This window comes from Rutidosis leptorrhynchoides, chromosome 10 (assembly GCF_046630445.1).
Source record: "Rutidosis leptorrhynchoides isolate AG116_Rl617_1_P2 chromosome 10, CSIRO_AGI_Rlap_v1, whole genome shotgun sequence".
Taxonomy (NCBI): Eukaryota; Viridiplantae; Streptophyta; class Magnoliopsida; order Asterales; family Asteraceae; genus Rutidosis; species Rutidosis leptorrhynchoides.
This window is the reverse complement of record NC_092342.1, coordinates 166,826,179-166,844,394: the sequence shown is the minus strand read 5'-3', so window position 1 is coordinate 166,844,394 and position 18,216 is coordinate 166,826,179.

Here is an 18,216-nt window from a genome sequence, read left to right as displayed (position 1 = left end):
TCCAACATTACTGCATATAGAGTGTCTATGGTTGTTCCAAATAATATATATACATGGGTCGATATGATATGTCAAAACATTTGCATACGTGTCTATGGTATCCCAAGATTACATAATATATTAGAATACATGTATAATACAATATAAGTTAGCTAGGATATGATTTGTATAGATTTGTTAAACATTTCCCGTAGCTAAAAAGATCAAAAATATCCAATCTTATTTTACCCATAACTTCTTCATTTTAAATCCGTTTTGAGTGAATCAAATTGCTATGGTTTCATATTGAACTCTAATTTAAGAATCCAAACAGAAAAAGTATAGGTTTATAGTCGGAAATTTAAGTTACATGTCAATTACTAAAGAGGTAGTCATTTCCGTCGAAAGAACGACATCTTGATGACCATTTTGAAAAACCTACTTTCACTTTGAGTTTAACCAAGATTTTTGGATATAGTTTCATGTTCATATGAAAAATCATTTTCCCAGAAGAACAAATTTTAAATCAAAGTTTATCATAGTTTTTAATTATCCAAACCAAAACAGCCCCCGGTTTCACTACGACGGCGTATCTACGATTTTATGGGGTTCATCGTGTTTCCAGGTTTTAAATCATTAAGTTAGTATATCATATAGATATAGAACATGTGTTTAGTTGATTTTAAAAGTCAAGTTAGAAGGATTAACTTTTGTTTGCGAACAAGTTTAGAATTAACTAAACTATGTTCTAGTGATTACAAGTTTAAACCTTTGAATAAGATAGCTTTATATGTATGAATCGAATGATGTTATGAACATCATTACTACCTCAAGTTTTCTGGATAACACTACTGGAAATTAGAAAAATAGATCTAGCTTCAAAGGATCCTTAGATGGCTTGAAAGTTCTTGAAGCAGAATCATGACACGAAAACAGTTCAAGTAAGATTTTCACTGGAAATAAGATTGTTATAGTTGCAGAAATTGAATCAAAGTTTGAATATGAATATTACCTTGAATTAGAAAGATAACTTAATGTAAATAACAAAGGTTCCTTGATCTTAGATGATTACTTGGAATGGATTAGAAAGCTTGGAAGTAGACTTGCAAACTTGGAAGTATTCTTGATTTTTATGAAACTATACTTATGGAATTTATGAAGAACACTTAGAACATGAAGATGGAACTTGAGAGAGATCAATTAGATAAAGAAAATTGAAGAATGAAAGTGTTTGTAGGTGTTTTTGGTCGTTGGTATATGGATTAGATATAAAGGATATGTAATTTTGTTTTCATGTAAATAAGTCATGAATGATTACTCATATTTTTGTAATTTTATGAGATATTTCATGCTAGTTGTCAAATGATGGTTCCCACATGTGTTAGGTGACTCACATGGGCTTCTAAGAGCTGATCATTGGAGTGTATATACCAATAGTACATACATCTAAAAGCTGTGTATTGTACGAGTACGAATACGGGTGCATACGAGTAGAATTGTTGATGAAACTGAACGAGGATGTAATTGTAAGCATTTTTGTTAAGTAGAAGTACTTTGATATGTGTCTTGAAGTCTTTCAAAAGTGTAATAATACATATCAAAACACCACATGTATATATTCTAATGGAGTCGTTAAGTCTTCGTTAGTCGTTACATGTAAGTGTTGTTTTGAAACCTTTAAGTTAACGATCTCAATTAATGTTGGTAACCCAATGTTTATTATATCAAATGAGATGTTAAATTATTATATTATCATGATATTATGATGTATGAATATCTCTTAATATGATATATACATTAAAATATCGTTACAACGATAATCGTTACATATAAATCTCGTTTCGTAATTCTTGAGTTAGTAGTCTTGTTTTTACATATGTAGTTCATTTTTAACATACTTAATGATATATTTAAATATCATTTTATCATATTAAATATAGTGTATCAATATCTTAATATGATACATATGTGTTTAGTAGACGTTATCATAACGATAATCGTTATATATATCATTTCGAGTTTCTTAACTTAGTAATCTCATTTCTTATGTATATCACACATTGTTAATATACTTAGTGAGATACTTACTCATCATAATCTTATGTCAGCCATATATATATATATATATGTCTATATATACCACAACATGTAGTTTTTACAATTTTGTAACGTTCGTGAATCGCCGGTCAACTTGGGTGATCAATTGTCTATATGAAACTTATTTCATTTAATCAAGTCTTAACAAGTTTGATTGCTTAACTCGTTGGAAAAATTTAGTCATGTAAATATCAATCTCAATTAATATATATAAACATGGAAAAGTTCGGGTCACGACAGTACCTACCCGTTAAATAAATTTCGTCCCGAAATTTTAAGCTGTTGAAGGTGTTGACGAATCTTCTGGAAATAGATGTGGGTATTTCTTCTTAATCTGATCTTCACACTCCCAGGTGAACTCGGGTCCTCTACGAGCATTCCATCAAACCTTAACAATCGGTATCTTGTTTTGCTTAAGTTTCTTAACCTCACGATCCATTATTTCGACGGGTTCTTCAATGAATTGAAGTTTTTCATTGATTTGGATTTCGTCCAACGGAATAGGGAGATCTTCCTTAGCAAAACATTTCTTCAAATTTGAGACGTGGAAAGTGTTATGTACAGCCGCGAGTTATTGAGGTAGCTCTAGTTGGTAAGCTACTGGTCCGACACGATCTATAATCTTGAATGGTCCAATGTACCTTGGATTTAGTTTCCCCCGTTTACCAAATCGAACAACGCCTTTCCAAGGTGAAACCTTAAGCATGACCATTTTTCCAATTTCAAACTCTATATCTTTTCTTTTACTGTCCGCGTAGCTCTTTTGTCGACTCTGGGCGGTTTTCAATCGTTGTTGAATTTGGATGATTTTCTCGGTAGGTTTTTGTATTATCTCCGAACCCGTAATCTGTCTATCCCTCACTTCATTCCAACAAATCGAAGACCTGCACTTTCTACCATAAAGTGCCTCAAACGGCGCCATCTCAATACTAGAATGATAACTGTTGTTGTAGGAAAATTCTGCTAACGGTAGGTGTCGATCCCAACTGTTTCCGAAATCAATAACACATGCTCGTAGCATGTTTTCAAGAGTTTGTATCGTCCTTTCGCTCTGCCCATAAATTTGTGGATGATAGGTAGTACTCATGTCTAGACGAGTCCCTAATGCTTGTTGCAACGTCTGCCAGAACCTTGAAACAAATCTACCATCCCTATCAGAGATAATAGAGACGGGTATTCCATGTCTGGAGACAACCTCCATCAAATACAATCGCGCCAACTTCTCCATTTTGTCATCTTTTCTCATTGGCAGGAAGTGTGCTGACTTGGTGAGACGATCAACTATTACCCAAATAGTATCATAACCACTTGCAGTCCTTGGCAATTTAGTAATGAAATCCATGGTAATGTTTTCCCATTTCCATTCCGGGATTTCAGGTTATTGTAGTAGACCTGATGGTTTCTGATGTTCAGCTTTGACCTTAGAACACGTCAAACATTCTCCTACATATTTAGCAATATCGGCTTTCATACCCGGCCACCAAAAGTGTTTCTTGAGATCTTTATGCATCTTCCCCGCTCCGGGATGTATTGAATATCTGGTTTTATGTGCTTCTTTAAGTACCATTTCTCTCACATCTCCAAACCTTGGTACCCAAATTCTATCAACCCTATATCGGGTTCCGTCTTCCCGAATATTAAGATGTTTCTCTGATCCTTTAGGTATCTCATTCTTCAAATTTTCTTCTTTTACAACCCCCTGTTGCGCCTCCTTTATTTGAGTAGTAAGGTTAGTACGAATAATTATATTCATAGCTTTTATCCGTATAGGTTCTGTGTCCTTTCTACTCAAAGCGTCGGCTACCACATTCGACTTTCCCGGGTGGTATCGAATCTCAAAATCATAATCATTCAACAGTTCAATCCACATACGTTGTCTCATATTCAGTTGCTTCTGATTAAATATATGTTGGAGACTTTTGTGGTCGGTATATATAATACTTTTGACCCCATATAAATAATGCCTCCAAGTCTTTAATGCAAAAACAACAGCACCCAATTCCAAATCGTGAGTCGTATAATTTTGCTCGTGAATCTTCAATTGTCCAGACGCATAAGCAATCACCTTCGTTCATTGCATTAATACACAACCGAGACCTTGCTTTGATGCGTCACAATAAATCACAAAATCATCATTCCCTCCAGGCAATGACAATAGAGGTGCCATAGTTAGCTTTTTCTTCAATAACTGAAACGCCTTCTCTTGTTCATCCTTTCATTCAAATTTCTTCCCTTTATGCGTTAATGCAGTCAAGGGTTTTGCTATTTTGGAGAAATCTTGGATGAATCTTCTGTAGTAACCAGCCAATCCTAAAAATTGACGTATATGCTTCAGAGTTTTTGGGGTTTCCCACTTTTCAACGGTTTCGATCTTTGACGGGTCCACCTGGATACCTTCTTTGTTCACTATGTGACCGAGTAATTTAACTTCTTCCAACCAAAATGCACACTTTGAAAACTTAGCGTATAGTTTTTCTTTCCTCAATACTTCTAGCACTTTTCTCAAATGTTCTTCTTGCTCTTGATCATTCTTTGAGTAAATAAGTATGTCATCGATGAAAACAATGACAAACTTATCAAGATATGGCCTACACACTCGGTTCATAAGGTCCATGAACACAGCTGGTCCGTTAGTCAATCCAAACGGCATAACCATAAACTCGTAATGACCATAACACGTCCTAAAAGCAGTTTTTGGAATATCATCCTCCTTTACTCGCATTTGATGATATCCAGAATGTAAATCGATTTTTGAATAAACCGACGAGCCTTGTAGTTGATCAAATAAGTCGTCAATTCTCGGCAGTGGATAACGGTTTTTGATGGTAAGTTTATTCAACTCTCTGTACTCAATACACAACCTAAATGTACCATCCTTCTTCTTGACAAACAAAACAGGAGCTCCCCATGGTGATGTGCTTGGTCGAATGAAACCACGTTCTAATAGTTCTTGCAGTTGGCTTTGTAGTTCTTTCATCTCGCTGGGTGCGATTCTGTAAGGAGCACGAGCTATTGGTGCAGCTCCTGGTACAAGATCTATATGAAATTCAACAGATCGATGTGGAGGTAGTCCCGGTAATTCTTTCGTAAATACATCGGGAAATTATTTTGCGACGGGAACATCATTGATGCTCTTTTCTTCAGTTTGTACTTTCTCGACGTATGCTAGAACAGCATAGCAACCTTTTCTTATTAGTTTTTGTGCCTTCAAATTACTAATAAGATGTAGCTTCGTGTTGCCCTTTTCTCCGTACACCATTAAGGGTTCTCCTTCTCTCGTAAATTACATTTTTGTAACATACGATCTCTGCTTTTATCTCCTTCAGCCAGTCCATGGCAACTATTACATCAAAACTCCCTAACTCTACTGGTATCAAATCAATCTTAAATATTTCGCTACCCAATTTAATTTCTCGATTCCGGCATATATAATCTGCTGAAATTAATTTACCGTTTGCTAATTCGAGTAAGAATTTACTATCCAATGGCGTCAATGGACAACTTAATTTAGAACAAAATCTCTACTCATATAGCTTCTATCCGCACCCGAATCAAATAAAACATAAGCAGATTTATTGTCAATAAGAAACGTACCCGTAACAAGCTCCGGGTCTTCCTGTGCCTCTGCCGCATTAATATTGAAAACTCTTCCGCGGCCTTGTCCATTCATGTTCTCCTAGTTCGGGCAATTTCTAATAATATGGCCTGGTTTTCCACATTTATAACAAACTACATTGGCATAACTTGCTCCGACACTACTTGCTCCGCCATTACTCGTTCCAACACCATTTGTTCCTTTCGTTCTGTTAACCCCTGGTCCGTAGACCTCACACTTCGCCGCGCTATGACCATTTCTTTTACACTTGTTGCAAAATTTGGTGCAGAACCCCAAGTGATACTTTTCACACCTTTGGCATAGCTATTTCTGATTGTTGTTGTTGTTGCGGTTGTTATTGTTGTTGGGATGATTGTTGTAGTTGTTGTTGTTGTTGTTGTTGTTGTGCCATTTGTTGCGATTGTTGGGATAGTTGTTGTTGTATTGGTGACTCTTATCACCGTTTTCCTCCCACTTTCTTTTGACTAGCTTCACATTGGCCTCTTCGGCCGCCTGTTCTTTAATTCTTCCCTCAATCTGGTTCACTAGTTTTTGAGCCATTCTACATGTCTTTTGTATGGAGGCAGGCTCGTGTAAACTTATATCTTCTTGGATTCTCTCCGGTAACCCTTTTTCAAATGCGTCGATCTTCTCTTCCTCATCTTCGAACGCTCTCGGACACAATAGGCACAATTCTGTGAATCGTCTTTCGTACAAAGTAATATCGAATCCCTGTGTTCGTAACCCTCTAAGTTCTGACGTGAGCTTATTGACCTCGGTTCTGGGACGGTACTTCTCGTTCATCAAGTGCTTGAATGCTGACCACGGTAGCGCATAAGCAGCATCTTGTCCCACTTGCTCTAGATAAGTATTCCACCATGTTAACGCAATACCTGTGAAGGTATGCGTAGCGTACTTCACTTTGTCTCCTTCAGCACACTTACTTATGGCAAACACCGATTCAACTTTCTCGGTCCACCGTTTCAATCCGATTGGTCCTTCGGTCCCATCAAATTCTGAAGGTTTGCAGGCAGTGTATTCCTTGTAGGAGCATCCTACACGATTTCTTGCACCGTTAGCTGTATTGCTAGATTCAGAGTTATTGTTGGTATGTAGCGCAGCCTGTACTGCGGCTATGTTTGAAGCAAGAAAGGCACGAAATTCCTCTTCGCTCATATTCAAGGTGTGTCGAGTAGTCGGTGACATTTCCTTCAAAATAGTCAAATGAAACAATTTAATCATACAGAATATTTAGAGTAGTCAATAGTATCTCGTAGCATAATATGAACTCATTTATAAAAGCTTTTTCTTCATATTAGCATTTTATAAGTTTAAATTCGGGTACTACCTACCCGTTAAGTTCATACTTAGTAGCTAATATACAATTCAACTACTACAATTCCATATGAAAAACTGATTATAATAATATATCACATACAAATATTCTTCAAACTTACAACTTCACTATATTACATATAACATGAAATATAGTATACTATGATACAGGACAGTTTTGAAGATAAATCTAGTTATTACGCAAGTTGTTCAGCAAAGGAAATAAAGACACATAATTCATAAGTCCAGAAACAAGTCATGCATTCTGGTTTTACTAAGACGACTTCCCATCCTTGGTCTTGTGGAAAATAACCGTTATGACCATTAGCTAGACAGCATGTTGTAATGTCGTCAAAAGGACGAGGGTTTCGTAATGTCCAACAGCCCCGAAATAATCTAAAAACCTTGTTTCTCACCCCAACTACTGAATCCGTCACTTGTGGGAAAGTTTTATTTAAAAGCTGCAATCCGATGTTCTTTTTCTCACTTTGGTAAGAAGCGAACATCACTAACCCGTAAGCATAACATGCTTCTTTATGTTGCATGTTAGAAGCTCTTTCTAATTCATGAAATCCTATGTTGGGATATGTTGAGTCAAAATAGGTTCTTAACCCGTAGCGTAAAATTGCATTTGGGTTCCCCGAATTTAATGCTTTAAAGAAAACACGGCGTAACTTACGGTCTCCCCAATGTGATATACCCCACCTATCAAAGGAAAGCCTTTTATAAACTAAGGCATTTCCGGAAAGTCTTTCAAATGTTTGACAAGTTAATTTCGCCATAACTAAATGTGCTGATCAATTCTGACCGACTCTAGACAAGATTTCCTCAATCATATCCTCTGGTAGGTCTTCTAAAATATTCAGTTGTCTACCCTTAATGTCCATTTTGTTTTTATACTGTAAAATAGACAAGGATTAGATTCGTAAAAGATAATTAACAAACAATACAAGCAATTTTTACATAGAACATAAAAGTACAAGCACAGTACAATACATATAATACACAACATGATTACAACCCTCTAATCTGAATCACTGGTTTCTTCTTCTTCGGACTTGGTTCGTTTTCCTAATTTTCTAGGAATATATGATGTTCCTCTAATACGAGTCGTCGTTTTCCACATTGGTTTAGAAAAACCTGGTGGTTTAGAGGTTCCCGGGCTATTGTCACAATATTGAAAATACTGGTGTTGACGGTACATATAAAGTTCATCGGGATCGGAATCAGATTTCTCTATTTTGATGCCTTTTCCCTTATTATATTCTTTTTCCTCATTAAATTGGGTCGGGGTAATTTCTATAACATCATCGGAATCCTCATCAGGATCCGATTCATAGAAAAATTGGTAATTTTCCCAATATTTTGCTTCCTTAGCGGAAACACCATTGACCATTATTAACTTTGGTCCATTGGTTGAGGATTTTCTTTTATTTGACCTTTTTTCTGTGGTTCCTACGATTCCCCCTCCGGAACCTCTTCTTCTTCTGGTTCCTCTTCTTCTGGTTCCTCTTCTTCCGGTTCCTCTTCTTCCGGTTCCGTTTCCTCTTATTCCGTTTCTTCGGGAACTTGTGAATCTTACCAATATATATTCGACTCTTTGTTATTATTAGGTGAGTCAATGAGATTTGTGCTAGAGGTAGACATCTATCACACAATATCAAACATGATAAGAGATTAATATATCACATAATATTTACATGTTAATAATATATAGTTTCCAACAAAAATGTTAAGCAATCATTTTTAAAGAAAACACGGTCGAAGTCCAGACTCACTAATGCATCCTAACAAACTCGATAAGACACACTAATGCAAATTTTCTGGTTCTCTAAGACCAACGCTCGGATACCAACTGAAATGTCCCGTTCATATTGATTATAAACGTTCCATATTAATGGATTTCGTTGCGAGGTTTTGACTTCTATATGAGACGTTTTTCAAAGACTGCATTCATTTTTAAAACAACCATAACCTTTATTTTATCAATAAAGGTTTTAAAAATATTACGTAGATTATCAAATAATGATAATCTAAAATATACTGTTTACACACGACCATTACATAATGGTTTACAATAGAAATATATTACATCGATATATGTTTCTTGAATGCAGTTTTTACACAATATCATACAAACATGGACTTCAAATCTTGTCCTTATTTTAGTATGCAACAGCGGAAGCTCTTAGTATTCACCTGAGAATAAACATGCTTTAAACGTCAACAAAAATGTTTGTGAGTTATAGGTTTAACCTATATATATCAAATCGTAACAATAGACCACAAGATTTCATACTTCAATACACATCCCATACATAGAGATAAAAATCATTCATATGGTGAACACCTGGTAACCGACATTAACAAGATGCATATATAAGAATATCCCCATCATTCCGGGACACCCTTCGGATATGATATAAATTTTGAAGTACTAAAGCATCCGGTACTTTGGATGGGGTTTGTTAGGCCCAATAGATCTATCTTTAGGATTCGCGTCAATTAGGGTGTCTGTTCCCTAATTCTTAGATTACCAGACTTAATAAAAAGGGGCATATTCGATTTCGATAAATCAACCATAAAATGTAGTTTCACGTACTTGTGTCTATTTTGTAAATCATTTATAAAACCTGCATGTATTCTCATCCCAAAAATATTAGATTTTAAAAGTGGGACTATAACTCACTTTCACAGATATTTCCTTCCTTGGAAATAAGACTTGGCCACAGATCGATTCACGAACCTATACAAATATGTACATATATATCAAAGTATGATCAAAATATAATTACAACCATTTTTATTATGTTTTAAAGATTTGAGTGTATTAAGTCAGCTGTCCTCGTTAGTAACCTACAACTAGTTGTCCACAGTTAGATGTACAGAAATAAATCGATATATATTATCTTGAATCAATCCACGACCCAGTGTATACACGTCTCAGGCTAGATCACAACTTAAAGTATATATATTTTTGGAATCAACCTCTGTAGCGACCCCGACAAATCGTCAAGTGACGGCGTCGGCTACGTGGGTCCCATTACCTGATTATAAGTCTTTAAGATAACGTTTGACCAAAATATGTCGCCTTCATTTCAAAATAAAGATTGTTTCAAAGTTTACAAGGATTGTTCAACCAAAAGTTAAGTTACAACGTTCTAAGTACGATTGAAATCTAGGCGACATGGTTTAAAGTAAAGTCAAAAGACGCTCCATGAAATGCATGTATACTCGACATCGGATGCAAGTATCAAATAGTAAGCGGAAGCATGTTTCACATATCGTGCATGACCTGAGAAAAACATAGAAATCTGTCAACGAAAACGTTGGTGAAATCATAGGTTTAAGTAAGCAAGTACAAGTGAACCACAAGATTTGCATCAATGAAATAATAGTAATACATTCCAAAAGTTTGTTTCACGAGCACCCAATTATCAAAGCTTAACATTCCTTCCATTGTATACCCCATCACTTAGTGCTAGAACAAACACTGATTCTCGAAAATATATTTCATCCGTAGACGGTAGCGAACCGTCAAGGATGAGGGTTGTCAACCCATATGGCCATATAACATAAGTTCTCGCTTACACCCGGCAAGTGTAACTAATGATAATCGAATTGAGGATTTTGTTCTAAACTCGTATGTAGAATGTTTGTTTTCCCGTTCTTGTGTTCACTTAGTTCAAAAGAGTCGTTTATGTTTTCTCATCCCAATATAAGTTCAAAAAGAGTAAAAGTGGGACTATGATCTCACCTCGAGTGCACGAGTATAAAAGTACTTCAACAAGTAAACGTGTGCATGAAAGTTGCTTAGCCTTGACCTAAACAAGTAAGTTATATCAATTAACCGGTTACGACACAAGGTCGGGTGAAATGTGTTCAATTAGTCCTATGGCTCGACACGACTCGATTATGTAGCATGTGAAGCAAATTGTCAAGTTTCATGCAAGATACAAGTATAAAAGCATGTTAGGAAGATTGCATTAAAAGTTTGGTTAAGTTTGACTAAAAGTCAAAGTTGGTCAAAGTCAACGAAAAAAAAAATCAACGCGTTCGGGTCGGGTTCCGAACTATTTTTCTAATCTTAGAAATCATATATGAGCATGTTGGCCAAGTTACATGTTAATCGGAGGTGCGTAGCATAGCAAACATTATTCGAAAATTGACCAAATTGGACAGACCCAATCGGCGCGCCGCGCGGGGGGTATGGCGCGCCGCGCCACCCTGCTGCTTCAGCTATTTTTCTGCTTTTTAAATGTGCACGAACCAAAACACAAACAATCACATTTTATGATCCGCAAACAATTAGAACATGTATTTTATATCATCGGAAAGCTATTTCGACAAGGAATACAACTAACCACATATCATCAATCAAAAACATCATTTACAATAAACGAAAACTCGTCAATTGATCGAGAAAGGTTTATTTTTAAGTTTCAAGTTCGTAAAACGTATTTTATGATTCGGGAATCCAATTTACACATACGATATGCCGTTTTGAAGGTAATGAAGCATACATTACTATTAGACACTAACAATTAACATTCCATGGCATTTAAGCATCCAAAAGTTCATGTCAAGAACTATCAAACCCTAGTCAAACATCACAAAATCATTAATCGGGTTTTTGAAGTTTCCTTAATCAACCTACACATCCAAATGTGGCTAATGATACTAGTAACACAATTAAAACATGCACTTTAACAATCTAACAACATTAACTCATCCAAAATCAAGGATTAAGCATCCACTTTTCATTTTCAAGCTAGTTACACCAAAACATCAAGATCGAGCATACAAATCATATAATCATGCTAGACACGAGCCATAGACACTAACTAACAACATTTCAAGTCAAAAACACGAATTTAGAGAAATCTAGAGTTTTAGAAATGTTACCCAAAATCGGTGTAGTTAGTATCAAATCGTAGAGGATGAAGAGAGGATCACGAAAATGTAATTTGTTTTGTTGTAAGCCTCCTAGATCGAATTTAGATGATGATTTAGTGAAGTTGGGAGAAATGGGGTTCTTGAGCTAGAGAGAAAAGGGAGAGAGATGGAGGGATTGAATGGATGAGAATGGTGGGTTGACTAGTTGACCTAGTCAACTAGTTTGCCCACTTGACAACTTCGGTCCCTCAAGTTTCAAGCGGGTGCGGGAATTAACCAACGAAATATTTTAAAAACGCTCGAGTAACCGAGTGATGTTATAATTAAATAGCGGAAATATAATGAACGTTACTCACGGAAACTATTACTTTAAATACGAAAGATTATGTTTAAAAAAAAAAAGACGGTGTTAAAATTAAATTTAACGGAAAAACGCGGGATGTTACAACCTCAACCTTGTATAGCTAACTCCAACATTAATGCATATAGAGTGTCTATGGTTGTTTCAAATAATATATATACATGGGTCGATATGATATGTCAAAACATTTGTATACGTGTCTATGGTATCCTAAGATTACATAATATATTAGAATACATGTATAATACAATATATGTTAGCTAGGATATGATTTGTATAGATTTGTTAAACATTTCCCGTAGCTAAAAAGATAAAAAATATCCAATCTTGTTTTACCTATAACTTCTTCATTTTAAATCCGTTTTGAGTGAATCAAATTGCTATGGTTTCATATTGAACTCTAATTTAAGAATCCAAACAGAAAAAGTATAGGTTTATAGTCGGAAATTTAAGTTACATGTCAATTACTAAAGAGGTAGTCATTTCCGTCGAAAGAACGACATCTTGATGACCATTTTGAAAAACATACTTTCACTTTGAGTTAAACAAGATTTTTGGATATAGTTTCAAGTTCATATGAAAAATCATTTTCCCAGAAGAACAACTTTTAAATCAAAGTTTATCATAGTTTTTAATTATCCAAACCAAAACAGCCCCCGGTTTCACTACGACGGCGTATCTCCGATTTTATGGTGTTCATCGTGTTTTCAGGTTTTAAATCATTAACTTAGCATATCATATAGATATAGAACATGTGTTTAGTTAATTTTAAAAGTCAAGTTAGAAGGATTAACTTTTGTTTGCGAACAAGTTTAGAATTAACTAAACTATGTTCTAGTGATTACAAGTTTAAACCTTCGAATAAGATAGCTTTATATGTATGAATCGAATGATGTTATGAACATCATTACTACCTCAATTTTCTGGATAACACTACTGGAAATGAAAAAAATGGATCTAGCTTCAAAGGATCCTTGGATGGCTTGAAAGTTCTTGAAGCAGAATCATGACACGAAAACAGTTCAAGTAAGATTTTCACTCGAAATAAGATTGTTATAGTTGTAGAAATTGAATCAAAGTTTGAATATGAATATTACTTTGAATTAGAAAGATAACTTACTATAAATAACAAAGGTTCCTTGATCTTATATGATTACTTGGAATGGATTAGAAAGCATGGAAGTAGACTTGCAAACTTGGAAGTATTCTTGATTTTTATGAAACTATACTTATGGAATTTATGAAGAACACTTAGAACATGAAGATGGAACTTGAGAGAGATCAATTAGATGAAGAAAATTGAAGAACGAAAGTATTTGTAGGTGTTTTTGGTCATTGGTATATGGATTAGATATAAAGGATATGTAATTTTGTTTTCATGTAAATAAGTCATGAATGATTACTCATATCTTTGTAATTTTATGAGATATTTCATGCTAGTTTCCAAATGATGGTTCCCACATGTGTTAGGTGACTCACATGGGCTGCTAAGATCTGATCATTGGAGTGTATATACCAATAGTACATACATCTAAAAGCTGTGTATTGTACGAGTACGAATACGGGTGCATACGAGTAGAATTGTTGATGAAACTGAACGAGGATGTAATTGTAAGCATTTTTGTTAAGTAGAAGTATTTTGATATGTGTCTTGAATTCTTTCAAAATTGTAAGAATACATATCAAAACACAACATGTATATACATTCTAATGGAGTAGTTAAGTCTTCGCTAGTCGTTACATGTAAGTGTTGTTTTGAAACCTTTAAGTTAACGATCTCAATTAATGTTGTTAACCCAATATTTATTATATCAAATGAGATGATAAATTATTATATTATTATGATATTATGATGTATGAATATCTCTTAATATGATATATACATTAAAATATTGTTACAATGATAATCGTTACATATAAGTCTCGTTTCGTAATTCTTGAGTTAGTAGTCTTGTTTTTACATATGTAGTTCATTGTTAACACACTTAATGATATATTTAAATATCATTTTATCATGTTAAATATAGTGTATCAATATCTTAATATGATACATATGTATTTAGTAGACGTTATCATAACGATAATCGTTATATATATCATTTCGAGTTTCTTAACTTAGTAATCTCATTTCTTATGTATATCACACATTGTTAATATACTTAGTGAGATACTTACTCATCATAATCTTATGTCAAATATATATATATATATATGTCTATATATCCCACAACATGTAGTTTTTACAATTTTGTAACGTTCGTGAATCGCCGGTCAACTTGGGTGATCAATTGTCTATATGAAACTTATTTCATTTAATCAAGTCTTTACAAGTTTGATTGCTTAACACGTTGGAAACATTTAGTCATGTAAATATCAATCTCAATTAATATATATAAACATGGAAAAGTTCGGGTGACTACACTATTTACTATCCGCTGCTCTGCGACAGAAATCTTAACACCTTTTCCTACACCAGCATCAATAGCACCCCATTTCCAGACAACGGAATACTCCTACGGAATAACAGTCTCATCAACAAAGAAAAACAGACTCTTCCAGTCCTTCAAGTTTGATACTCTATTAGTACCAACAAAATGAGTATTTCGTTTACTATCAATAGTAAGCCAGCAGTCGCTAATTGTACGAATTGTAAACAAAGAGATAAAAACTTTAATGCGAGGCTTAATATTGCTGGCATTACAGTACATTTCAAAAAGGATAATTTTTTGAAGGCCATGGGGATGCATTTGGCTAAGGCAGGCCTTATAATATCTAAGGATGCGAAGGAGAAATGTAGTAAGCGGAATACGGAGATTGCCGTGAGTAATTTGTAAAGCATATAAAGAAATTTTTCCAGCTGGAGGATCGTTGGCAGTTTTCCTGTTGGTAGGAAGAACAGGGTTGTATTGGTTAAGATGGCGAAAGGCAATCTTCAAACCGTCTTAGTATTCTCATGTTAGTGATGAAGCCATCGTGCTAACTTCTGGAATGTCAGCAGCATTTGAAGAAGAAGGCTCTGCGTGTTCTTGTCCAGTACTCGGTGCAGAAGCCATGGTAATAAAGTAAAAAGATATCAACATGAAAGAAATAGCAGTAAGATGAAGTGTAACTGACCTTGGAAGACGATAAACCTTAAAGAGTTGAAGGTGGAAGAAAGCGATGAAAATTTGGGAAGAAATGTGCTTTTTAGATCTTGACAAAGGTAAAAAAGTGAAGGTAAAAGGTTTATGACGGTTTATATAGGAGTTCATCGATGCAATTTTTATGGACACGATTGTGACACGTGTACGGGCAAGTTTAAACATGGGGTACGAAATAACACTTTTTACAGCTGGAGGCGCGTGGAGATTCTCAACCATTTAAAGTTAATCATCACAGCGTCAGTAAAATTCGTCTGCATTTCATGCCTGTAATGTTTTCCCCGATGCAAATGGGCAATGAAAAGGCTTGTTTTGGAAGAGTTATCAAAAGTTTAACAACTTAATCATTTTTCAAACGCTTAAGTCATTAAACTGGGTGGACTTAATGGTGTATCCTATTGTATACACGCATAAAGGCATAATGGTTGCATAAAAGTAGCATCAGGATGGCTGGAAACAACAGTTTTGTGGAATTATCCGTCCAGCGTTCTCCGCTGTGCAGGTTGCTCCGTCATGCGTAAGCCCTGAAGGCCGCCTAGCGCGTAAGCCCTGGCCGGAGAACGCCACTTTCAGCATAAATTTCAGATCACAAGTAACAGAACGTATCATCATTTGACACGTGGCCCCGAATAATCCGGTGTATCTGACACTATAAATAGACCCCTTGGGTCGTCATTTTGCACAGTTCAGACATTCTGACAAATTTGAGAGCAGAGACTTCACTTCTCTCTCTCTAGCACTTTCTCTCACTAGAAGTCATCCGGCTAGCAATTCTACGCTCTACGGACGACAGATTGATTAAGCCACCCTACAAGTTTCTATACTTGTGAACCGGGTCTGCAGGGATTATTTCCCAAGGGCAAACATCAATAGGCAACACTCGCCCACCTAAAGCTAGATTACTTCTAGTACCGTGTTGGCACACTAAGCCTTACCTCATAAGAAAATAGGTGTTAACAATAATAAAAATAATAATCGTAATATTCATGGTGATAATTATAATTATGAATTATAATCATAATAGTAATCAAAATCTTAATTATTAATCATATAAGTTATACAAATATACAATATAATAATCATAATATCATAATAGTAATATTAAAAAGAAATCTACGGACGAATTGATCCAACATAAAGACAACCACGTTTCTTCGTACCTTGTCCACGGTTTAAAATATTTTGAAATTGGTGTTTCTTCGATACCAACAAAAATAAAAAATATATATTATGTTTAATTTATATTTATATATATATATATATATATATATATATATATATATATATATATATATATATATATATATATATATATATACATATACATATATATATATATATCATATACTATATCTACTATAATAATCTATATATCATTTCTTTTTCTTTCCATCTAAAAAAAATCGAGAATACAATATTAGTAATATGATGTGCTCTTTGTATGATTGATATGAAAAAATGGAATGAAGATGACATATTTATAAGCTAAAAAAATAACTTACGTTACTTAAAAGATGAAAGGTTTATATATTTATTGCTCATTAATTGCTTAAAATATATTTATGACGTTTTTATTTAATATGGTATTTATTTTTTTAAAATTTTTTTTACCATAATAAGTTTTAACCTTTTTAACCGTCTATTAAATTTAATGGGTAAATTTTATTGAGTTAACCGTATTTAATACACCATACTTATGATTCTAGGACTTAATTAAACCTTATTTAATACACCATACTTATGATTATATGATTCAATTACTATAGATATATAGAATATAGATAATATAAATATAAATATAGATAATGTAAATAATACATAATTATTATTGTTATAATAATAATCGTAATTATAATTTATAATTATAATATATTATATAAGGTTTTCATTGACGTATGTATGACCTACTTAAAATGAAATTATTTTGATAATCCTTATTTTTAAAATTATACTTATTCTTAGGACACTTACTATCCTACTTAATTTTCACTGAACTTCTCTCCTCCACATCAGCGCCACATCAACACAAACACTTTAACATTCTTTTCACTAAATCCTTACTATCTTACACTTCATTTCAAACTTTAATCAATTTTAAATTATTATTTAAATACAATAAATAAATACAAATAATATTTTACTAAAAAAATAATATTTTTAAACTAAAATAAATATAAATAAATTAAATAAAATAAAAATGATTACATTAATATAGATAAAAATACGATTACATTAAATTAAACTACGATAACATAAACAATAACATAAAATTAAACTGCGATTACATAAAAATAAAAATACGATTAAATTAACTAAATACCGATTAATCGGTATATTATCCATCCTCACTACGATCAGTTAAGTGAGGGATATCGTCCCAATGTTTCGTATACAACACGACATTAGTCGAGTTGATTATGGTGGTTCCGAGTAGGCAAACTCATTTATCATTATCTTCCAGCCACTCGAACACCTTCTTTTCTTTCCAATACGCAAAATGCAAAACCTCGCAATCAACGGTTAGCCTTAGATGATCGAACGTAAAGGCCGGTAACTGCCACATCTAAGGTATCGAACCTCCCACCGTCGTATCGGTCAATGTCATCGGAAAAAAAATCCTCCGTCGTGAACCTCGAACATAACTGTGTTTGTGTGCACCATGATTGTGTAGAAATTGAGAGTAAAAAATGTATGTGTGAGAAAAAATTGAAAGTGAAATGGTATGGTTTTGGTTAAGTAATGGTGGTATATATATATGAAATGGAATGAAAAATATACATATATATATATATATATATATATATATATATATA